General features: G+C 45.9%; 1 protein-coding gene and 1 long non-coding RNA gene across 4 annotated transcripts in view; one reads left to right on the top strand and one right to left on the bottom strand.

Moving 5' to 3' along the window:
• Positions 1–4,015, bottom strand: part of LOC143933531 (transmembrane protein 272-like) — a 154,206-nt gene extending 150,191 nt beyond the window's left edge. The window contains exon 1 of one of the 3 annotated variants that reach the window (XM_077456446.1): positions 3,855–4,015. The gene's annotated coding sequence lies outside the window, so the exon portion shown is untranslated. The remainder of the gene's footprint in view (positions 1–3,854) is intronic. The other 2 variants (XM_077456451.1, XM_077456459.1) reach the window with 2 other exon arrangements.
• LOC143933544 (uncharacterized) lies at positions 1,536–7,398 on the top strand. Its single transcript, XR_013263122.1, has 3 exons — positions 1,536–1,594; positions 3,357–3,462; positions 5,880–7,398. It is a non-coding gene; the product is annotated as an uncharacterized LOC143933544 (long non-coding RNA).
• The last annotated feature ends 452 nt before the right edge of the window (positions 7,399–7,850 follow it).

Consider the following 7,850-nt stretch of genomic DNA (forward strand, 5'->3'; position numbering starts at 1 on the left):
TCATTTAAAGCGCAAAAAATAAAAACCCAGAGGTGATCAAATACCACCAAAAGAAAGCTCTATTTCTATGAAAAAAAGGACAAAAAAATAATTTGGGTACAGTATTGCATGACTGAGTAATTGTCATTCAAAGCAGGGGCGTAACTATAGGGGGTGCAGCAGTCGCAACCGCAACTGGGCCCTGTGCTGCAGGGGGCCCATGCAGCCCCCTCTACATATGGCCGGCAGCAGCATAGGCAGCTAGGGGTACCAGTGCACCATGCACACGGGTGGCTGGAAGTGGAGGGTGACTAGCAGAGCTCCATGCTCGACTATCGCACTGGCTGCTCTTTAGTTGTGCATTACCCGCATGACCTGTGTCCTCGGCTGGCTCCTGAGAGTACCCCTCTCCTGCTCCATGCATTGCCGCTCAGTCCGATGTCTGTTCTCCCCAGCCAGAGTCCGCCCCCCCCTTCGAGTCCGGCCCACACTGCACTGCATACTTCTCCCGAGTAAACAAACTTTAAGCACACAGATGCAGTGCAGCCCTATGAGAGCCCCCCAGAGGACACTGCAGGCTTGTCTGCCAGCCCCCCTCCTCCCCCGTCATACACAGATGATGAAAGGTCTTTCTGGGAGATATGCTGATCACCCATCCAGCACACTGGATGGAGCCCAGGCCAACATGGATTAGTGCACGGCCTGCAGCTTGATCATGGTGAGTGAGAGGACCCCATCCCCCACACACCATTACATACTCCCTCCATCTCCCCCTGGGGACAGGGGCCCCTTCTCACGTGGGGACAGGGACCTCCATCTCCCCTGGGGACAGGGACCCCTTCTCACCTGGGGGTAGTAACTTCATCTGCCCTGGAGAAAAGGACCTCATCTCTTCTGGGGACAGGGACCCCATCCTGCCTAGGGACAGTCCCCCAATGGGGCACCTAAAAGTAAAAAAAAAAAAAAAAAACTACTGATGCCAGTAGTCATAGCTGTGACCACGCCCTGGAGGTCCACCGCCGAACTTGGAGGGAAGGGCCCTGGCTGGGGTTCAGGGGGGCCCTTCATGGTTTCTTGCATCGGGGCCCTGAAGGTTCTAGTTACGCCACTGATTCAAAGTGTGAGAGCACTGAAAGCTGAAAATTGGTCTGGGCAGGAGAGGGGTTTAAGTGCCCAGTAGCAAAAGTTTACTTTTGAATTTCTTTAGTCTCATGACTACAGCTCTCTTATATACAGTATGTTTCATTAAAGTGACATAGATTACATTAGGATAATGATATGTCTCCTGTAAAACCACGCCTATTTATAAATTAATGAAATTGAAGTTGTAGTAGACTGGCAGCTCTATTCTTCCTAAGACATTTGTGAATGGTCCCTAGGGAAACAAATAATAAATTGCATAATGGCATAAAGAATAAGCCTTTATGTAATCGCCAACTGAAACTAGTGCATTTCAAAGGTTACCAAGGTCCCCTTTCTTCAGGGCTGAATAGGATCACAAGAACTAGAGCGTGATATAAAACCTCCAATGTGTTTATTATTAATCCTTCTGATGTCACTGTCAAGTCCAGTAGCACCTCTATACTAGCAATAGGAAAAGAAAATGCCGCTCCAGGTGAGTGATGGAACCAGGTAGGCTGGGGAATGGACTCCTCCCAGGGGTGCTAGCCTCGGCTCACCGGCCGTGCAATTTGGATAAAAGGAATGGATGGCTGCACACCGAGGTAGTGATGAATCTCTTTATTGTAAAATCTGAAACATGCAGGGCCGTCTTAATAGCATCATGGGCCCCTGAGCAAAGTAATGCTCTGGGGCCCCTACAATGGAGACAGCGCAGGTATACAGACATCAAGTAGGTAGGAGGCAGAGAAGTGGAGCTTCCGCTTTTGGGTGGAGCTCCACTTTAACTACATGAGCAATCATTGTGTACAGCAAAGAAACAGTGGGAAAATACTACATACATAAAGTAACAAAGCTGTCCTGTGCATATAATATATTTTCTAGATTGATGCCTCCCCAGCACTATGGCCCCTATATCCCCCAGGACACCAACCCCTCTAAACCCCAAATATACCCCCAGCACTCTGACCACTCTCCACCCCAGATATCACCCCAGCACTCTGACCCCGCTACACCCCAGATATCCCCCCAGCACTATGACCCCTCTTCACCCCAGATATCCCCCCAGAACTCTGACCCCTCTACATCCCAGATATACCCCCAGAACTCTGACCACTCTACACCCCAGATATCCCCCCAGCATTCTGACCCCTCTACACCCAAGATATACTCCCAGCACTCTGACCCCTCTACACCCCAGATATCACCCCAGCACTCTGACCACTCTACACCCCAGATATACTCCCAGCACTCTGACCCCTCTACACCCCAGATATCCCCCCAGGACTCTGACCCCTCTACACCCCAGATATACCCCCAGCATTCTGATCCCTCTACTGTGATTGTGACCTCACTACATCGCTGATACCCCACTATGGCCTCTACATCCCTGATACCTCTAGCAATATAGCCACCCAAGCTACCCCAAGCATTTTTACCCCCATACACCCTTGATATCCCCCCAGCATTATCCATCTAGTACTCCCTTTTCCAGTGGAGATACAGTGCATGTAAACTTTTGGCTATGTGTCCACCTCCAGCACTGGGCTCACTTATACCAATCAAGCAGGCAGAAGGAGGGGCGGAGGAGGGAGCATCCCTCTGGGCATTCCAAGCCCTTCAGTACAAACAGTGCTGGACAGCTGGGCTCACTATGACACCATCCACAATGCTACTTCCACAGGTGGACTCTCAGTGCTGCCGACTCAGCAGCTCCCACTCCAGCTCCTACCCCACAGCCTCTGAGTCCCGAGCATTCAAGCTTCATGGGGCAGGATCAGAGCATCATTGGCGCTCCAGCCCTTCCCTTCCCTGCTGCCTGTGAAATAATAGGTATCATTCTGCACAGCGTGGCGCACCACTGCCAGCCTGCCTCCCCTGTGTATCCATCACTCTTAGTGCCATCATGGGGCCCTCAATTTCGGGGCAGGGTGGGCTCAAGGACCAGCTGCTTTGGGGAAAGTGCAGGGCTCCCCCATGCAGTTGGGGGTCCTGGGCAGTGCCCACTCATTAAGACAGCTCTGGTAACATGAATAACACCACAGGACAGGCAAACAGGTAAAGGTAGAAGCATTTCACACAGCAACGCTGCGCTTATTCATTACTATACTATACTATATGCTGTAATTTATTTCTCAGACTCTCTTTTTCTCTATGAAGATTAGCATGTTATTAATAGTACATGCTGTTTCTTATTCACCCATTGTCAATCATTTTAATGAATAAATGCTTTCACTTTTTTCGTGTTTTGTATGAAGTAGTGGAAGTCAAAGGTGAAAACAGAGATCCTATGAACTATATGTGAATAACAGAGTAGAGAAGAAAAAGGAGAACAGTTGGGACTTTATATGAGACGGTGACATGGTAAGGTCAATTGCCTCAATCCTGATTTATATGTCAAAAAAGACATACACCTGTCAGTATGCATAATTTTTTATATTAATCGGTTGTAATCATGTGGCAACCCGTCTATATTGTGTGTGTGTATATATATATATATATATATAGATTTTCTTTTTTTTTTATGAATTGTACCAGTTATAATTGTATTGGATATACACTTACTCATTGTTTGTATGTTCATTTATATAATAATCTTAATTCTTTATACCCATGTGCTTCATGCAGAGTGCCAATCCCTTTTCCCCTCTTTTTTGCATAACAGAGTAGATACTGTCTGTCTATTGGATTATTCCCATCTCCTTTGATTTGGTAAACAGTTATGTCTGTAAAGAATAATCATGTTTGCTACTTACATTTTGTTGTACGAGTGTGAGTACTAGTTGTACGAGTTGTTTGTCTGCTTCATCAGTTGCTCAGTCACTACTTCCTTAGTTTTTTTTATATATAAAGCTTTGGCCCATCCCAGGGACCTCCTTCCCACTGAATCAAACTAAAACAAAAACTAAAAATAAAGAGAGATTGTTCCACAGTCAAGATATGTACCTGCACCCTTTCACGTGTTTTTAAAGGGAGTAAATAAAACAAAAGAAAAAGCATTATTACGAGGATTAGCAAGGCATTCAGGGCGTGCAAGGAATTCAGCTGGCAATGCATTTTTTTGTTTCTAACAATGTTTACTGTTTAAAGGTGAACTTTAGCTTTCCTTACCCCCCTCTTAAATGATTGGATGTTGTTCCATTTTGAACAAAAATGTTTTCCACCTTTTTTTAACTGCTTTGAAGCCTATGCCAGAATTTTGTTATTCAGATTTAGAATACTTTTTTATCCCTAAGTGAAATTCCCCGATGCCTCCTAAGATGCCCCACAATTTTACGGCTGAGTGCTTAATTTTGTGCATGTGCAGATGTACATTAGGTCTTTAGGATATGGCAGAGACCTGTGGCACATCTGTGCATGCACGGGGAATTTCCAGACATGCTCAAAAAGCCCCGCAAATTGCACAAATTGCATGTGTGCAAATGTGCACACACGTGTGGAAATGCACTGCAGGTGTGCAGATGTGCTGTAGGTCTCTGCCAGGTCCTAAAAACCAGGCAGAGACCTGATGTACATCTGCCCACATGTAAAATACTCAAAGATGGTGGCCTCCAGAGCATACTGTATGTCTGTGCGGGTGCAGGTGCTTTATGCAATCCCTGGAGCACAGTTGCATACAGCCACATCTAATCTAATTCATCTCAATGGGTGGCTTGGGGTCCAAAGAGAGTATATACTCAGGCTACACATGCTGTATGGACCCTGCACGGCTGTGTACATGAAGCGATACAATCAAATGTCAAGCATTATGTGAGTAGAAAGAGAATTAAACCGCCACAGCAACAATATTACTAAATTAGATCTTTCTACCTTTTTGCTAAATGTATATTCTTTTGCACATATCTGGTTTTCAAATCTGTAGTGTGCTTTAATGTCACACAAAATACATTTTCTTTATAATGTTAACTAAAACTCCCCAAGTAACCGCAAAGGACTCTTCCAGAGAAAGAAGGAAGTAGGTGTAAAAATTTGGTTTATTTTCTGGGCGTGGGAACATTGGATGAAGGTGCAGGAGTTGCCACAGGTGCAGATACAAAAAAAGAGTCATACGTGTGCAGAAGAAAGGAGGCAGCAATATAAGAGGTGTATAACTGAGCAATGATAAAGCTTTTTAATTGCTCCTTTTCACTTTTTCCAAATATATTTACAGCCTTTTGAAGAAAAAAAAACATGTTGGCTACTGGCCTCAATAGCTCAAGGTAAAATTTATGCATGGCTGAAATGACTCTGCAGTGACTTATCTCTCATTCAATTCCTAATTCTGAAGTCTGAGGCAAACTTAACCAAGAACTGGCCTGTGCTTTGGGAAACATTTGTCATGTTTGTTAATGTTTTATTTGTTGAATGAATGCATATAGTAAGTCAACAGGTATGTGTCGCGTCTACCCAAATTCAGGATGTCAGACACTATAGCTAGCTACTGTGTGCTTCACCTATAGCAGCCTCCTTTCCCTTAAGGCAAGCAGGCCTACCGATACTTGGATGTCCCCAGAACTTATGCACACTGCTATAGTGCCTGGCCACCATGCCAGGGCAGATGCAAACTAAGCAAACAGACTACTTGCAGTTAGCAGACAGATAGTGGGGTTATATAACAGTCCAGGGAAAAGTACAATATCCAATCCAGGTTATACACAGGGAAATCCAAACTAGCAAAACAGGGAAGACAAATGGGGGGCTCAATCAGGAACAACGCAGGTATCACTTTCTCTATCACAAGCAAGGGACAGAGCATTTGGCATGCTTATAACAGGTGACTGACCATATCAATTACCTTGCAGATGGACACAGACTGGGAGAATGCAATAGCCAAAACCCTGATGCTGGAATGAGAAGCAGGAGCCCTTAAGTGTTCAAAATAGAAGAAATGGCTGCACTCCACAAATTGATAAAAATTCTTTATTGGAACATCCCAAATGCTTACAGGAACAGAGTGCTGGTAGAGGCGTTTCACACACTTCAGGTGCGCTTAATCATTAACGGGATTAGCACTTAAGTGATCCTGACATTACCCCCCCAAGGAGGGGCCTCTGGACCCTTAAAGACAAGCTGGACATCCAGCACAGGACCATCAGACAAGCAGGCTTGCTGAAACATGAGCAGAATGCAGAGAGCCTTGAAAAAAAGGTTGAAAGCCCCACCTGTACAAATGAGGCAGTTTATCCAAATGATGGATTGAACTGCAGACCGGTTAGGGTGTAGTAGAAGTAGAGTGAGGCCAGGTTACAGAAAGTCCTGAATAAGAAAAAGCAGGAAGCTCAAAGGCCATGGGCTAGCATAACTGATGCAGTGGCCGACTGGGCCGCATCGTTAGATGTAGCAACTAAAAACAGCTAACGGGTTTCACACTAAAGGTAGTGCTTACTCATAGCTAATGATCACTAAAAATGCTAACAAATATATACTATTTGTGATAAAACATGTGAAAATCAGTCCTGGCAGATGACACCAATATTGTGAGGTCTCAGCACATGTTGCAGAACCATCAATCCCAAACTAAACCAAATTGTGATCATACAATATGTAAGCACAAAGATATAGTATCTGTGCACAAATAAATAGTGAAAAGATTTTATATATATATATATATATAAACAGTGAATAAGAATGAAAAAAGTAATAAAAAATATATCTATACAAATGAATGGTGGAGGGTGACTTGACTCACCTAGCTCATAGTTGCCGCAAGAGACAAATCACCCAGAACATGAGCCATGCAGAGAGATTAGTTTTAAAAACACTGACAGCAGACAATAGCATTGTTATTAGGAATGCAGACAAGGGAGGTTCTGTAGTAGTGTTGGATTCAGAGACATATAAGAACGAGGCTTCACGCCAATTATAAGACACATATACATACCAACCACTTAGATCTGATCCCACAATTCCCTTTAGAAAAGCTTTGTCTACTCTCTTGGATGGTGCAGTTCATGCTGGCCTCTTTTCTCAGAAAGAGAAAAGTAGTTGCTTATCCCTGACTGTCCTATTATGCCAGTGTTCCTTCATCTACCTAAAATTCACAAGGGGTTAACCCACCTGGTAGGTAGACCTATTGTTGCTGGCATAGGTTCACTCAATGAGGATTTGGGTGAATGGATGGACAGTCAACTACAACCTTTAGTCTTGAATCTCCCTGGATACCTTATGCCGCGTACACACGATTAAAGAAGCGGGTGGAAAAGTCCGGCAAACTCAAGTCCGCTGGACAATCCCCCGTGTGTAGCCTCCGGCATACTTTTTTGACCCGAAAGTACGGCGGACTTAGAAAGTAGTTTTAAGCCGCGTACACACGTAGCCGTCTGTCCGACGTACTTAGTCTGGCGGACTTCCCGCCAGACTGTCCGTCTGACTTTCCGAACGGGCTACTTGCCCACACACGGCACTTTTTCAGCGGACTAATACGGCGTACTAAGTTCGCCGTACTATCCGCCCTACTTTTGACATGAACGGACTCGCCCACACACGCGGAGGAAAGTCCGCTCATTTTGAGCACGTCTCCAGGTAGGCGGGGCCCGTGAAGGAGACGTCGCTGGCCCCGCCGCCTGGTATGTACTTAAAGGGGAACCCCAACGCCGAACAAAAATTGGCGTGGGGGTCCCCCCAGGTCCACATCAGACCCTTGTCCGAGCACGCTACCCGGCCGGCCAGGAAAGGGGGGGCGAGCGAGCGCCCCCCCTCCTGAGCCGTACCAGGCCGCGTGCCCTCAACATGGGGGGTGCCTTGGGGAAGGGGGGCGGCCGCGCGGCCCCCCC

The sequence above is a fragment of the Lithobates pipiens genome, unplaced genomic scaffold, assembly GCF_037356315.1.
Source record: "Lithobates pipiens isolate NorthernLeopardFrog02 unplaced genomic scaffold, aLitPip1_a1.2 Scaffold_10, whole genome shotgun sequence".
Classification (NCBI taxonomy): domain Eukaryota; kingdom Metazoa; phylum Chordata; class Amphibia; order Anura; family Ranidae; genus Lithobates; species Lithobates pipiens.